Below are 16,052 nucleotides of genomic sequence, written 5' to 3'. Positions count from 1 at the left end.
TTCTTCATGTCTCTCCTACATCAACATGTGTCCCCTCTGTGGAAAGAGACTCTGAAAGCTTCAGGAACAAAGATTCTCTCTCTTTTTGATCCATTTCTATAAAAACCTGTCTGAAAACGAGCTGATCAGATCTTGGCCACTGTATGATGTCATAACGATGTGTTGTCTTGTGTAGCCATTAGCCAATCAGCAACCAAGGTAACCCCCCCCTCACTTTGGAAACAGGGCTGAAACAGAGGGGATTATGGGTAATGCTGCAATGACCCGTTTGGTGTTTCAGCCAATCAGAGACAGGCTCTGGATATATCTGAGACCTGTGATATATTGATGAAACACAGGATAACAGGGGACCTTTAAACAAAGTTACAAGGGTGGGTTGAGAGAATGGAGACAAGCGATGGCCGGATGTAAGTCGACTCAGCCATGATTGGATAAGGGGTTGAGGCGTGGCCATGCTCCGGTCACTAAGATAACAAATTAACTTCATTTATTTGAATTTAAACACCACATTTATTTTACATTTGAGTCAATGTAAAGGTCTTGTAATGTGTAGCGAGGAGATCATATCTGCTTCTTCATGGACATTACATCACTTTCACTTTTACTCTCTGCTGGTACATAATAATAATAATAATAATAATAATAATACATGTATATAGTGCTTTTCCTGGTGCTCAAAGCGCTTAATGTTACAGGGTATTGTATCTAACAGTGAGTGAGCAGCTTCTCCACAGAGCAGGGCTTGTATTTTCTGTCATATCAACATGCAGTAAGGGCAGAGCGCCATCTACAGGCAGTGACTGGTCATTACAATGGCACTGTGGCTCTATTCTGCCGGGATGAGGTCCTCTGTCTTTTCCTTACAATCTTCTGGGCCCAGTACTTCAACATTTGTAATCCCTATCTGGTCGGATCAGATTTGGATTTTGGGGAGTTCAAAACCAAAAAGCAGGATGGGAACACTTGATATCCGATCAGATCAGGAAATCCAGTCCAAGCTTTAATCTGGATCAAATCTTCAGAACGGGTAGTTCAAACCGACAACACGGGGTTGGGATCAGTTTGATCTAAAAAACTGGATTATCCTGATCCCACCAGAGGGTGGATTTCCAGTGGATTAACAGAGCAACATGTACTGTACCATTTATTTAAAATATGTTTCAATTTAAATAAGATGGCAACGTTTGTTAACTGAAATAATACACAATTGTTAGCCTTCATGGGAAATACATTTTATTTTTCCATTTTTGCTCACGTTTGTGTTGTGTTTAGTTTTCAACCAAATGTTATCACAACCATAAAAGTATCACAGCAAAGATCGTCAATCACAAATGTAATTTAGATTAAAGTAAAAAATATCTTCAACAAAAAAAAAGTCCATCATCTGTCATCACCTTTCAAATTTAAAAATATAATTAGACATTAGAGATGTGTCTGCAATGTGGTCTCTTGTCTTCCATGTATCATTTTTCATATCCACCAGATGGCGATCAGTAGGATTAAAGCACTGATGTTCAGGATCTAGTAATCTTGAAAAGTCGTAATCTGGATCAGGGTGATCCCAGAGCCATATAATAGAATTCTATCTATATGGCGCTGGGTGATCCTATCCTGAATTGCTTTGAACTACAGGGACAACAACTGGCCGATTTGGCCCGATTTGGCACAGGGCCCAGGAGTTCAACACTTTGAATCTCAATCAGATCCGATCAGATTTTGAAATCCCATTTTTTGTGATCCAGGATCAGACAAGTCGGACACATTTTGTCCCTGGAGTTCAAAACAATTCAGGATAGGATCAGCCTGATCCAGATTACGACTTTTCAAGATGACTAGATCCTGAATATCAGTGCTTTAATCCTACCCATCGCCATCTAGTGGATAAGAAAAATAATACAAGGAAGACAAGAGACCACATTGCAGAGACATCTATAATGTTTAATTATATTTTTAAATACACAAAGGACATCAAATCATAATGAAATTGTCATTTAAAAAAATACTCCCACTAGGGTAACAACAATAAAACATTGATTCAAAGGCAGCTGGCCATTGTAGTACTATGAAAATAACAAGTATACAAGAGAATAATTGTAGTTCTATAGGGACAAGGATAAAACCACACATACCTGCGACTCAGCATCCAGTACAACGTCTGGTATTCCATGTAAACACTGTGACTGCTGACCACCAATGATATCCAGCACCACATCTGTGTATTGTCCCCTTATGTGGTGTGTTACCCGCCTGTGGGTTTTAGCCTGGCTGTGGTCTTTTGGTAGCTTGCTGCTTCAAATTCTTCCACCTCAACCTCACTTGGTCCACCGTCCTCTTGTGTCCAGATCCTGTGGCATTCACATTGTCTGTAACTTCCATCCATATTCCGCTCTTCACTTTAGTCGCTCCACCCTCTCTGTCATAATTGTTCCTTACGCCCTGCAGCAGTGCATGGGTCTCAGCAGATGTAAAATTAGGCCCCTTTTTGTCCATCTTTCCAACTCAATGGTTTGGTCAGGTCAGCAATTAGTTGTATAGGTCTGGCCTTGCTATTAATTACATAATTAACCACAGGCCCTAACCAATCTGGACATGCATTCCAGGTGTGTATTTGCAATGAGTTGTTATTCAGAGACTGGTGTCGGCCTACTGACTGAAACAACAGGCAGAACACAGTCATGGCAGGGATTGTTCACATCTGCCATGCTGGAAGGAGAGGTCACCGCCAAAGGGTCCACACCGAGCGCCCCAAACCTCTCCAACAGTACACAACAGAAGAACTGTACAATCGTTTTCGATTTGGACTTGATGACATCAACTGCATGCTGATCTGGTCAGAACACAACTGCAGTGCAGAACCTTGCGGAGTCATGCTCTGACTGTAGAGGACAGGTCCTCATTGCCCTGCGCTTTTACGCATGTGGAACATTCTATGAGGTCATAGCTGACAGCATGGGAGTCCACAGGACAACAGTGGGTGAAGTGGTGACAGAGCTGTCTGATGCACTGGCTCGCCTGCTGGATCACTTTGTGACTTTTCCCACTGATGGCCAGATTGCCAAAGTGAAGCAGAAGTGTTTTCTTCTGGGAGACATGCCCAACACCATTGGGGTGATCGACTGCACCCATGTACATATTCAAGCACCTCGTCAGAGGGAGTGGGAATATGTCAACAGGGAAGGGAGGCACAGCATCAATGTGCAACTTGTGGGAGATGCTGACCTTGCCATCACCAACTGTGTGTGAGACGGCCTGGGTCAGTCCACGATGCCCGTATCTTCAGAGAGAGCCGGTTGTTCACTGAATTCCAAACTAACAGGCCGGATGAAGTTATATTAGCCGACAGTGCCTACCCACTCCTACCATGGGTGATGACACCTTTTCCCACGGCCAACACTCCCTCACAGATGTGCTACAACAACGCCCATGGAAGAACAAGGTGTGCCATTGAGCGCTTGAATGGAGTACTGAAGAGGCGTTTTGCATGCCAAATGACACTGGCTTGTATTGTGCTACACGATATCGCTGCCCATCGCAGAGTCCCCCTCTCTGACATCGATGATCCCCCAGAGCCCCTCGCCCCCGCTGATGATCGAGGCCCACCTATGGATGTCCCTCTAAATGAGAGACTGAGTGGTGGTGCAAGGCCAGAGGCTATTGTCCGCAATTACTTTTGAAAGGTGATGACAGATGATGAACTTTTTTTTTTTTTGACAATCTTTGCTGTGATACCTTTATGAGCATAAACATTTATGTCATCAACATTTGGTTGAAAACAAAACAGGCCACCACAAACGTGAGCAAAAATGGAAAAAATAAAATGTATTTCGCATGAAGGCTAAAAATTGTTATTTCAGTTAACAAACTTTGCCATCTAATTTATATTGAAACATATTTTTAAAATAAATTGTACAGTACATTTTGCTCTGGTAATCCACTGGAAATCCACCCTCTGGTGGGATCAAGATAATCCAGTTTTTTTAGATCAAACTGATCCCAATCCTGTGTTGTCGGTTTGAACTATATGAAGGTAGATATGGTGCAAAATGCGAGAGCGTGTAAAACCTGATGTGAGTACTTGTAGAAAAAAAATCTGAGCTTGTGTGCTTACATTTACACTTGTATAAAATATCCACGTAACTGTGAATCAAATTTACACTTGTAAAAAATATCCACGTAACTGTGAATCAAATTTACACTTGTAAAAAATATCCACGTAACTGTGAACCAAATTTGAAGTCACAGAAGAAGAAAAAAGTTTTGTAGCTTGTAGAAAAAAAATGAACTTAGAGATGAAATGTTCACTTGCAGAAAAATACATATTTTTAAAATATATTTTCCATTACAACTGCAACTTTATTTATTACAACCTCTCAAATCAGTCATTACAACTTGACGAATCTGCTCTGTGGCAGTATACATCGACGAATCTGCGGTCTTGACTTTTGCTACACTTCTTGCGATAAATGTGTCGCAAAAGTAATTTTCACCTGTAGATGTGGGGGGAGGGGGGGGGGTTGGAGCGAAGGGGCGGAGCTATCAGAACAACGAGGCTCGGGTCAGTCACAGTCACAGTCAGGTCGAACCGGATGACAGCGGGGCTAACTGTTCGCTAACGGTTCGTGTCGCTACCAGTCCGCTGACATGGCGCGTCAATCAACGGTAAGTTTCGCCCATTACTTGCCCAGTATTACTTTGAATATTATTATTGTGATTGAGGATTAAATCCGCTTTGAAGACCACCGTTTTATATCGTGCAGTTTAGCGGCGAAATAACGTCAGTCAGCCAGCTAACGCTAGCTTTGTTGAGTGTATGCTAGCTAAACAAGTAGTGATTGTAGTCTACAGCAGTAATTCATATATTATAGCCTACTGCTTTGGCACTAACGGTTGATAACCATTTATGAAAATAAAACCAATTGAACTGTACTGAAATAATGACAAGTTTTATAATTGTCCTGGGCTCCTGCTGTGTTTTTAAAGCCTTTGTAAATTATCCATGCTATGTTCTATTTAGCTAACGTCGAAGTAGTGTATGTGAAATCAACTTCACAATAAGATGTGTGTATATTACAATTATTAATGTCATATTTCAAGATGATTACTTAGATATTACAATATGGTTGGTTGAGCTGGAGTTCATTATTGAGCTTACAAGTTAACGTCACAGTCATCTGAAGAACGAACCCAAACCTTGTTGTTTTTATTAATTGTATTACAAATTGATATCAAATAAACAGTAAGCATTGGTAACACAATTTCCAAAGTTACAGTAAAATAAAAAGGACCCTGACTCGGACAATACACAATCCAACAGAAGAGAATCAGTTATATTGTTTGTACACATGGTACATATATATATATATCTGTTTGTTTAAGGTGTCCAGGTGATGCAGACAGGCTGGACCAGAGAGTGAGAGACAGAACTGGACTCCTCACAGCAGTGAACTTCAGCTCAGGTACAAATACTCTTTTTTCATACTGTACAAAGAATCAAGAAAGATATTGGTTTAAATGAATGAAGTATTGACTTGAATACACTGATATGTATTCCATTAAACAATACTAAATACTAGATCACCTACACATCAGTTAAGTTGAGGGTTTTTTCCATGCAAAAAGTCACATTTAGATGTTAACAAGCAATATGACTTTGTCAGCTTTCTAATTTAATGTATTGAAGGCAAAGATATTTAACACATAGTGAGAACTCCTACTATTTATCTCTCAATATTGTCTGTAAAAGTTATTCTTTCAGTGAGACAACAGAGCAAGCTTCTACAGTTGCACTACGTTTTGATAACAGTTAAATATTATTTTGATAATAACATATATTTCAATGTTGATGAATTTCATACTGTTCATTCATAATCTGATTACAATTTAAAAAATAATTATATCAACAGCCCCATAACACACAAACACACCTCTTTCATAAATAACACACTTGTTCTGCAATAATGTTTTATGTTTCCTGTAATTTTTGTTAGGAAAGGACATGCCCGAAAGACACGACATCTTCTCCTTCTCTGAGGGTCAAGAAGAACATCCAAGAGGAACATTAAAAGCTGATGTTATGAGATTTTAAGACCAGTACAGGACATTCACTAAGAAACTACTTTTATTGTGAAAACAAAGATCTGCACACCGAATATTTTTGTAGTCTATCAGGACCATCATTTGTTTGTGACGCTGCCTGCACCTCAGAGAAGGGGTGGTTATAGTCAGGCTTATAAAAAACAGTCAGCTGATCGAATGCACCTATTTCCACATCTACACTCCATCAGCTGATTATTTCTATTTGCCTCACTTTATGAGCTTCACATCACTTGTGCCTTGTACCGCAGAGTTTGCAACGTCACAAATAAATGGGGCCAATCTTCAGTCAGATGTGAATGTGTAATCTAACATGTTCAGTAAGAATAATGGACGAAAGGAATGCAAATACAAATACAGTTTATTGAAATGTGAACCAAAAGTTAATCAAATGTTTTAAATAAAAAGCACATATGGACAGAAGGTGCAAACCTATTAAATGTATAAGTAAACACATTTAGTCAAATAAAGTGACAGACTAGGCCTGTGCAGTTGGTATCAGCTTTGCCCAGCATGGGCTCCTCCATCAGGCCTGATCTTCCTCGCTGAAGAAAGACCCTCAGTCTCTCCACACCAACAGACGGGACGTCCATCACACGGAGGTTTCTCCCTGAAGTCTCTGCAGCCCTCTGGACACCACGCTGTCTCAATCCGTCCACTCTGAATATGAGAGGGGGGAAATGAAAATAATAAATGCTTTAGACAATAAGAAATATAAAGTTGACTGTTGAGTTGCTCAGTTTTTTTAGATTGTCAATACTATTACTGTATAACTAATATCTCAGGTTAAGAGGCACCTTCAAATAAAGATTGGTCTTTAAATACATGTTGTCTTTTGAATTGTTTGTCTAAAGTCAAGGATCTAGAACTGGTACTTAGTTTTAATGATACAGTCTGGTTATTATGCTGTTTGGAGGAGGCCTCACAGGTAAGAGCACTAACTAGCTACCATCACATGTACCTTAGCTTGACTTAAATGTATTAAACGTATAGTTCAGTGATGGCAAAATATAAATAACTAATGTCATGCAAACATATTAATATTTGCTTGATTCCAGAGTTGAATTTAGCACAATTGCATACACACGTTAAGGGATTTTAAGATTTGGAAGTCTTCGTTCTAAATAGAAAATAGCATGGATAATTTACAAAGGCTAAGACAAAGACAATTATAAAACTTGTCATTATTTCAGTACAGTTCAATTGGTTTTATTTTCATAAACAGTTATCAACCGTTAGTGCCAAAGCAGTAGGCTATAATATATGAATTACTGCTGTATAGACGACAACCACTACTTGTTTAGCTAGCATAAATTCAACAGAGCTAGCGTTAGCTGGCTGACTGACGTCATTTCGCCGCTAAACTGCACGATATAAACGGATTTAATCCTCAATCACAATAATAATATTCAAAGTAATACTGGGCAAGTAATGGGCAAAATGTACCGTTGATTGATGCGCCATGTCAGCGGACTGGTAGCGACACGAACCGTTAGCCCCGCAGTCTCCAGTCACCCGAGCCTCGTCCTTCTGATAGCTCCACCCCTTCGCTCCAACCCCCCCTCCCTCCCCCCACATCTACAGGTGAAAATGACTTTTGCGACACATTTATCGCAAGAAGTGTAGCAAAAGTCAAGACCGCAGATTCGTCGATTTATACTGCCACAGAGCAGATTCGTCAAGTTGTAATGACTGATTTGAGAGGTTGTAATAAATAAAGTTGCAGTTGTAATGGAAAATATATATAAAAAAATATGTATTTTTCTGCAAGTGAACATTTCATCACTAAGGTCATTTTTTTTCTACAAGCTACAAAACTTTTTTTTTTCTTCTGTGACTTCAAATTTGGTTCACAGTTACGTGGATATTTTTTACAAGTGTAAATTTGGTTCACAGTTACGTGGATATTTTATACAAGTGTACATTTGGTTCACAGTTACGTGGATATTTTATACAAGTGTAAATGTGTGCACACAAGCTCAGATTTTTTTTCTGCAAGTGCTCACATCAGGTTTTCACGCTCTCGCATTTTGCACCATATCTACCTTCATAGAACTACCCGTTCTGAAGATTTGATCCAGATTAAAGCTTGGATTGGATTTCCTGATCTGATCGGATATCAAAGTGATCCTAATCCTGTTTTTTGGTTTTGAACTCCCCAAAATCCAAATCTAATCTGATCAGATAGGGATTCAAAATGTTGAACTCCTGGGCCCAGAGGATTGACTAAAAGTATGGCTGACATCCAACACATTCAGCGTCTATTACTCCCTGTTCGTTTAAAAGAATACAATGTAATTTTTAGCTGGCCAATGTTAGCTATACAGCTGGTGGTGGTTAGCTATTTAACAAGTGAGGGTTTGCTATTTAGCTGGTGGTGGTTAGCTATTTATCAAGTGAGGGTTTGCTATTTAGCTGGTGGTGGTTAGCTATTTATCAAGTGAGGGTTTGCTATTTAGCTGGTGGTGGTTAGCTATTTAACTAGCGAGGGTTAGCTATTTAGCTGGTGGTGGTTAGCTATTTATCAAGTGAGGGTTTGCTATTTAGCTGGTGGTGGTTAGCTATTTAACTAGCGAGGGTTAGCTATTTAGCTGGTGGTGGTTAGCTATTTAACTAGCGAGGGTTAGCTATTTAGCTGGTGGTGGTTAGCTATTTTACAAGTGAAGGTTAGTTATTTAGCTGGTGGTGGTTAGCTATTTAACTAGTGAGGGTTAGTTATTTAGCTGGTGGTGGTTAGCTATTTAACAAGTGAGGGTTTGCTATTTAGCTGGTGGTGGTTAGCTATTTATCAAGTGAGGGTTTGCTATTTAGCTGGTGGTGGTTAGCTATTTAACTAGCGAGGGTTAGCTATTTAGCTGGTGGTGGTTAGCTATTTAACAAGTGAGGGTTTGCTATTTAGCTGGTGGTGGTTAGCTATTTAACTAGCGAGGGTTAGCTATTTAGCTGGTGGTGGTTAGCTATTTAACTAGCGAGGGTTAGCTATTTAGCTGGTGGTGGTTAGCTATTTATCAAGTGAGGGTTAGCTATTTAGCTGGTGGTGGTTAGCTATTTAACTAGCGAGGGTTAGCTATTTAGCTGGTGGTGGTTAGCTATTTAACTAGCGAGGGTTAGCTATTTAGCTGGTGGTGGTTAGCTATTTAACTAGCGAGGGTTAGTTATTTAGCTGGTGGTGGTTAGCTATTTTACAAGTGAAGGTTAGTTATTTAGCTGGTGGTGGTTAGCTATTTAACTAGCGAGGGTTAGTTATTTAGCTGGTGGTGGTTAGCTATTTTACAAGTGAAGGTTAGCTATTTAGCTGGTGGTGGTTAGCTATTTAACTAGCGAGGGTTAGTTATTTAGCTGGTGGTGATTCGCTATTTAACTAGTGAGGGTTCGCTATTTAACTAGTGAGGGTTAGCTATTTAGCTGGTGGTGGTTAGCTATTTACCTAGTGAGGGTTAGCTATTTAGCTGGTGGTGGTTAGCTATTTAACTAGTGAGGGTTATTCCGTGAGGGTTAGCTATTTTACAAGTGAGGGTTGGCTATTTAACTAGTGAGGGTTAGCTATTTAACTAGTGAGGGTTTGCTATTTAGCTGGTGGTGGTTAGCTATTTAACTAGTGAGGGTTCGCTATTTAACTAGTGAGGGTTAGCTATTTAGCTGGTGGTGGTTAGCTATTTAACTAGCGAGGGTTAGCTATTTAGCTGGTGGTGGTTAGCTATTTATCAAGTGAGGGTTTGCTATTTAGCTGGTGGTGGTTAGCTATTTAACTAGCGAGGGTTAGCTATTTAGCTGGTGGTGGTTAGCTATTTAACTAGCGAGGGTTAGCTATTTAGCTGGTGGTGGTTAGCTATTTTACAAGTGAAGGTTAGTTATTTAGCTGGTGGTGGTTAGCTATTTAACTAGTGAGGGTTCGCTATTTAACTAGTGAAGGTTAGCTATGTAGCTGGTGGTGGTTAGCTATTTTACAAGTGAGGGTTAGTTATTTAGCTGGTGGTGATTCGCTATTTAACTAGTGAGGGTTCGCTATTTAACTAGTGAGGGTTAGCTATTTAGCTGGTGGTGGTTAGCTATTTACCTAGTGAGGGTTAGCTATTTAGCTGGTGGTGGTTAGCTATTTAACTAGTGAGGGTTATTCCGTGAGGGTTAGCTATTTTACAAGTGAGGGTTGGCTATTTAACTAGTGAGGGTTAGCTATTTAACTAGTGAGGGTTTGCTATTTAGCTGGTGGTGGTTAGCTATTTAACTAGTGAGGGTTCGCTATTTAACTAGTGAGGGTTAGCTATTTAGCTGGTGGTGGTTAGCTATTTAACTAGCGAGGGTTAGCTATTTAGCTGGTGGTGGTTAGCTATTTATCAAGTGAGGGTTTGCTATTTAGCTGGTGGTGGTTAGCTATTTAACTAGCGAGGGTTAGCTATTTAGCTGGTGGTGGTTAGCTATTTAACTAGCGAGGGTTAGCTATTTAGCTGGTGGTGGTTAGCTATTTTACAAGTGAAGGTTAGTTATTTAGCTGGTGGTGGTTAGCTATTTAACTAGTGAGGGTTCGCTATTTAACTAGTGAGGGTTAGCTATTTAGCTGGTGGTGGTTAGCTATTTACCAAGTGAGGGTTAGCTATTTAACTAGTGAGGGTTAGCTATTTAACTAGTGAGGGTTAGCTATTTAGCTGGTGGTGGTTAGCTATTTACCTAGTGAGGGTTAGCTATTTAGCTGGTGGTGGTTAGCTATTTAACTAGTGAGGGTTCGCTATTTAACTAGTGATGGTTAGTTATTTAGCTGGTGGTGGTTAGCTATTTAACTAGCGAGGGTTAGCTATTTAGCTGGTGGTGGTTAGCTATTTACCTAGTCAGGGTTAGCTATTTAGCTGGTGGTGGTTAGCTATTTAACTAGCGAGGGTTAGCTATTTAGCTGGTGGTGGTTAGCTATTTAACTAGCGAGGGTTAGCTATTTAGCTGGTGGTGGTTAGCTATTTAACTAGCGAGGGTTAGCTATTTAGCTGGTGGTGGTTAGCTATTTATCAAGTGAGGGTTTGCTATTTAGCTGGTGGTGGTTAGCTATTTAACTAGTGAGGGTTAGCTATTTAACTAGTGATGGTTAGCTATTTAACTAGTGAGGGTTAGCTATTTAGCTGGTGGTGGTTAGCTATTTACCTAGCGAGGGTTAGCTATTTAGCTGGTGGTGGTTAGCTATTTAACTAGCGAGGGTTAGCTATTTAGCTGGTGGTGGTTAGCTATTTTACAAGTGAAGGTTAGTTATTTAGCTGGTGGTGGTTAGCTATTTAACTAGCGAGGGTTAGTTATTTAGCTGGTGGTGGTTAGCTATTTAACTAGTGAGGGTTATTCCGTGAGGGTTAGCTATTTTACAAGTGAGGGTTGGCTATTTAACTAGTGAGGGTTAGCTATTTAACTAGCGAGGGTTAGCTATTTAACTAGCGAGGGTTAGCTATTTAGCTGGTGGTGGTTAGCTATTTAACTAGTGAGGGTTATTCCGTGAGGGTTAGCTATTTTACAAGTGAGGGTTGGCTATTTAACTAGTGAGGGTTAGCTATTTAACTAGCGAGGGTTAGCTATTTAGCTGGTGGTGGTTAGCTATTTATCAAGTGAGGGTTAGTTATTTAGCTGGTGGTGGTTAGCTATTTAACTAGCGAGGGTTAGCTATTTAGCTGGTGGTGGTTAGCTATTTAACTAGTGAGGGTTATTCCGTGAGGGTTAGCTATTTTACAAGTGAGGGTTAGCTATTTAACTAGCGAGGGTTAGCTATTTAGCTGGTGGTGGTTAGCTATTTACCTAGTGATGGTTAGTTATTTAGCTGGTGGTGGTTAGCTATTTAACTAGTGAGGGTTATTCCGTGAGGGTTAGCTATTTTACAAGTGAGGGTTGGCTATTTAACTAGTGAGGGTTAGCTATTTAACTAGCGAGGGTTAGCTATTTAGCTGGTGGTGGTTAGCTATTTATCAAGTGAGGGTTTGCTATTTAGCTGGTGGTGGTTAGCTATTTAACTAGCGAGGGTTAGCTATTTAGCTGGTGGTGGTTAGCTATTTAACTAGCGAGGGTTAGCTATTTAGCTGGTGGTGGTTAGCTATTTTACAAGTGAAGGTTAGTTATTTAGCTGGTGGTGGTTAGCTATTTAACTAGCGAGGGTTAGCTATTTAGCTGGTGGTGGTTAGCTATTTATCAAGTGAGGGTTTGCTATTTAGCTGGTGGTGGTTAGCTATTTAACTAGTGAGGGTTCGCTATTTAACTAGTGAGGGTTAGCTATTTAGCTGGTGGTGGTTAGCTATTTAACTAGCGAGGGTTAGCTATTTAGCTGGTGGTGGTTAGCTATTTTACAAGTGAAGGTTAGTTATTTAGCTGGTGGTGGTTAGCTATTTAACTAGCGAGGGTTAGCTATTTAGCTGGTGGTGGTTAGCTATTTATCAAGTGAGGGTTTGCTATTTAGCTGGTGGTGGTTAGCTATTTAACTAGCGAGGGTTAGCTATTTAGCTGGTGGTGGTTAGCTATTTAACTAGCGAGGGTTAGCTATTTAGCTGGTGGTGGTTAGCTATTTAACTAGCGAGGGTTAGCTATTTAGCTGGTGGTGGTTAGCTATTTAACTAGCGAGGGTTAGCTATTTAGCTGGTGGTGGTTAGCTATTTTACAAGTGAAGGTTAGTTATTTAGCTGGTGGTGGTTAGCTATTTAACTAGCGAGGGTTAGCTATTTAGCTGGTGGTGGTTAGCTATTTATCAAGTGAGGGTTTGCTATTTAGCTGGTGGTGGTTAGCTATTTAACTAGTGAGGGTTCGCTATTTAACTAGTGAGGGTTAGCTATTTAGCTGGTGGTGGTTAGCTATTTAACTAGCGAGGGTTAGCTATTTAGCTGGTGGTGGTTAGCTATTTTACAAGTGAAGGTTAGTTATTTAGCTGGTGGTGGTTAGCTATTTAACTAGCGAGGGTTAGCTATTTAGCTGGTGGTGGTTAGCTATTTATCAAGTGAGGGTTTGCTATTTAGCTGGTGGTGGTTAGCTATTTAACTAGCGAGGGTTAGCTATTTAGCTGGTGGTGGTTAGCTATTTAACTAGCGAGGGTTAGCTATTTAGCTGGTGGTGGTTAGCTATTTAACTAGCGAGGGTTAGCTATTTAGCTGGTGGTGGTTAGCTATTTATCAAGTGAGGGTTTGCTATTTAGCTGGTGGTGGTTAGCTATTTAACTAGTGAGGGTTAGTTATTTAGCTGGTGGTGGTTAGCTATTTAACTAGTGAGGGTTAGCTATTTAGCTGGTGGTGGTTAGCTATTTAACTAGTGAGGGTTAGCTATTTAGCTGGTGGTGGTTAGCTATTTTACAAGTGAAGGTTAGTTATTTAGCTGGTGGTGGTTAGCTATTTACCTAGTGAGGGTTAGCTATTTAACTAGTGAGGGTTAGCTATTTAACTAGTGAGGGTTAGCTATTTAGCTGGTGGTGGTTAGCTATTTACCTAGTGAGGGTTAGCTATTTAGCTGGTGGTGGTTAGCTATTTAACTAGTGAGGGTTCGCTATTTAACTAGTGATGGTTAGTTATTTAGCTGGTGGTGGTTAGCTATTTAACTAGTGAGGGTTAGCTATTTAGCTGGTGGTGGTTAGCTATTTAACTAGTGAGGGTTAGCTATTTAGCTGGTGGTGGTTAGCTATTTAACTAGTGAGGGTTAGTTATTTAGCTGGTGATGGTTAGTTATTTAGCTGGTGGTGGTTAGCTATTTAACTAGTGAGGGTTCGCTATTTAACTAGTGATGGTTAGTTATTTAGCTGGTGGTGGTTAGCTATTTAACTAGTGAGGGTTATTCCGTGAGGGTTAGCTATTTTACAAGTGAGGGTTGGCTATTTAACTAGTGAGGGTTAGCTATTTAACTAGTGAGGGTTAGCTATTTAACTAGTGAGTGTTAGTTATTTAGCTGGTGGTGGTTAGCTATTTAACTAGTCAAGGTTAGTTATTTATCAAATCAAATCAAGTTTTATTTATAAAGCACATTTAAAAGCGATTTTTGGTTGAACCAAAGTGCTGTACATGTAATAAAAACACATTACTACAATCACAATAAAAAACAATAAATTACAACAGATATATAAAAAACACAGGGAAAAGTCAGGAGTCGTGCTCCGCTCTGACTAGAAGGCCAGGGAGAAGAAGTGTGTTTTAAGAGTAGATTTAAAAACCCCTAGGGTCTGGTCCGACCTCACATAGAGGGGCAGAGTGTTCCAGAGCATGGGGCCAGCTGCTGCGAAGACTCGTTGCCCTGGGGTTTTGAGTCTGGTCTTGGGCACTATCAGCAACAGCTGGTCAGCACACCTTAAAGCTCTGGATGGGGTGTAGCGCTGGAGGAGTTCAGCTATATATCCCGGAGCCAGCCCATTTAGTGCTTTAAAAACGAATAAAAGGATTTTTAAATAAATTCGGAAACGAATTGGAAGCCGGTGTAGAGAGGCCAGAATTGGGGTGATGTGGTCACGCTTTTTGTGGCCAGTCAGTAGACGTGCCGCTGCGTTCTGCACTAGCTGCAGGCGTTTAATTGAGGCCTGGTCCATACCCACGTATAGAGCGTTGCAGTAATCCAGTCTTGAGGTTAAGAATGCATTAATAACCCTTTCTAAGTCTTTAAAAGATAAATACGACTTGGTTTTGGCCAATAGTCTTATTTTAAAAAAGCAGGATTTGACTACGCTGCTGACCTGCTTGTCGAATTTAAAAGTGCTAGTGAAGGTCACTCCAAGGTTCATGACAGAGGGGAGGATGTTTTTATTGATAGAGCCCAGAATATCAACCGGAGAGGCTGGATGTTGGGGTCCAAAAAAGATGACTTCAGTATTGCTCTCGTTGAGGTTGAAAAAGTTTTTGCTGAGCCAGGATTTTATCTCTGTTAAGCAGTCCATCAACTGCTGTAGTGAGTGTTTTTGACATTTGCTTTGAGAGGCAGATAGATCTGTACATCGTCGGCGTAGCAGTGGAAGGGAATATTGTGTTTTGTGAGAATTGAACCTCGGGGCAGTATGTACAGTAGAAAAAGGATGGGGCCCAGAATCGAGCCTTGGGGAACCCCACAGGTAAGAGGGGCTTTGGCAGAGGAGAAGGCACCTAGCTGCACTGAGAAGCTACGGTATGTCAGGTAGAACCTGAACCATGCAAGGGTAGAGCCTGTGATGCCTGCGGACTGTTCAAGCCGTGACAACAGGATGCTATGGTCCACAGTGTCAAAGGCAGCTGTCAGGTCCAACAGCACCAGGACAGCTGGGCTACCTGAGTCGGCGGCTAGGAGCAGATCATTACAAACTCTTAAAAGGGCTGTTTCAGTGCTATGCATGGGTTTGAAGCCAGACTGAAACTTTTCATGGATTCCATGCATGGTTAAGAATGACTGCAGCTGGACATAGACAACTCGCTCCAGGACTTTAGATAAAAAGGGTAGCTGGGAGATGGGCCTAAAATTTGTGAGAATGGAGGGGTCGAGATTTTTCTTTTTAAGTAGTGGCTTGACCACGGCATGTTTGAAGGCAGCTGGGACACATCCTGAGCTGAGAGAGGTGTTTACAAGCAATACAATACTTGCTCCAACTGAATCAAAAACATCTCTGAGAAGGCGAGAGGGAATGCTGTCTGAGGTGCAGTTTGTCGGCCGCAGGTGCTTGACTACATCCGAGAGAGAAGAGAGGGATACAGGCTCAAAGTGGTGGAGGGCAGCAGGGCACAGAAAAGGAGCAGCATCTGGGGTAGCACTAGTGTGGGCTAGCTTAAGAGCGGATACTTTTTCAATAAAAAATGTAAGAAACTTATCACAGAGAGTAGTCGATGGCACAATTGGAGAAGCATCAGAGGGATAATGATCGGTTGAGGACATTAAAAAGAACCTGAGGTTTATGGCTGTTTTGGAGATTAAGAGAGAAATGTGCTCTGTTTGGCTGCTTTGACTGCCGCTGGTGGTGGTTAGCTATGTTTAGCTTTAACCAGTGAGGGTTAGCTATTTAGCTGGTGGTGGTT

The 16,052-nt window shown here is 40.8% G+C and overlaps 1 protein-coding gene and 1 long non-coding RNA gene across 2 annotated transcripts in view; one reads left to right on the top strand and one right to left on the bottom strand.

Annotated features, from left to right (window-relative positions):
- The first annotated feature begins 4,571 nt into the window (after positions 1 to 4,571).
- LOC139433400 (uncharacterized) lies at positions 4,572 to 6,085 on the top strand. Its single transcript, XR_011642883.1, has 3 exons — positions 4,572 to 4,659; positions 5,385 to 5,456; positions 5,988 to 6,085. It is a non-coding gene; the product is annotated as an uncharacterized lncRNA (long non-coding RNA).
- A 97-nt stretch (positions 6,086 to 6,182) lies between these two features.
- Positions 6,183 to 16,052, bottom strand: part of LOC117442276 (E3 ubiquitin-protein ligase TRIM35-like) — an 18,651-nt gene continuing 8,781 nt past the window's right edge. The window contains exon 3 of the transcript XR_011642884.1: positions 6,183 to 6,753. The gene's annotated coding sequence lies outside the window, so the exon portion shown is untranslated. The remainder of the gene's footprint in view (positions 6,754 to 16,052) is intronic.

The sequence above is a fragment of the Pseudochaenichthys georgianus genome, unplaced genomic scaffold, assembly GCF_902827115.2.
Source record: "Pseudochaenichthys georgianus unplaced genomic scaffold, fPseGeo1.2 scaffold_405_arrow_ctg1, whole genome shotgun sequence".
In the NCBI taxonomy this organism is placed as follows: Eukaryota; Metazoa; Chordata; class Actinopteri; order Perciformes; family Channichthyidae; genus Pseudochaenichthys; species Pseudochaenichthys georgianus.
Note: the sequence above shows the minus strand (reverse complement) of the source record. Positions and strands in the feature narration are given on the sequence as shown.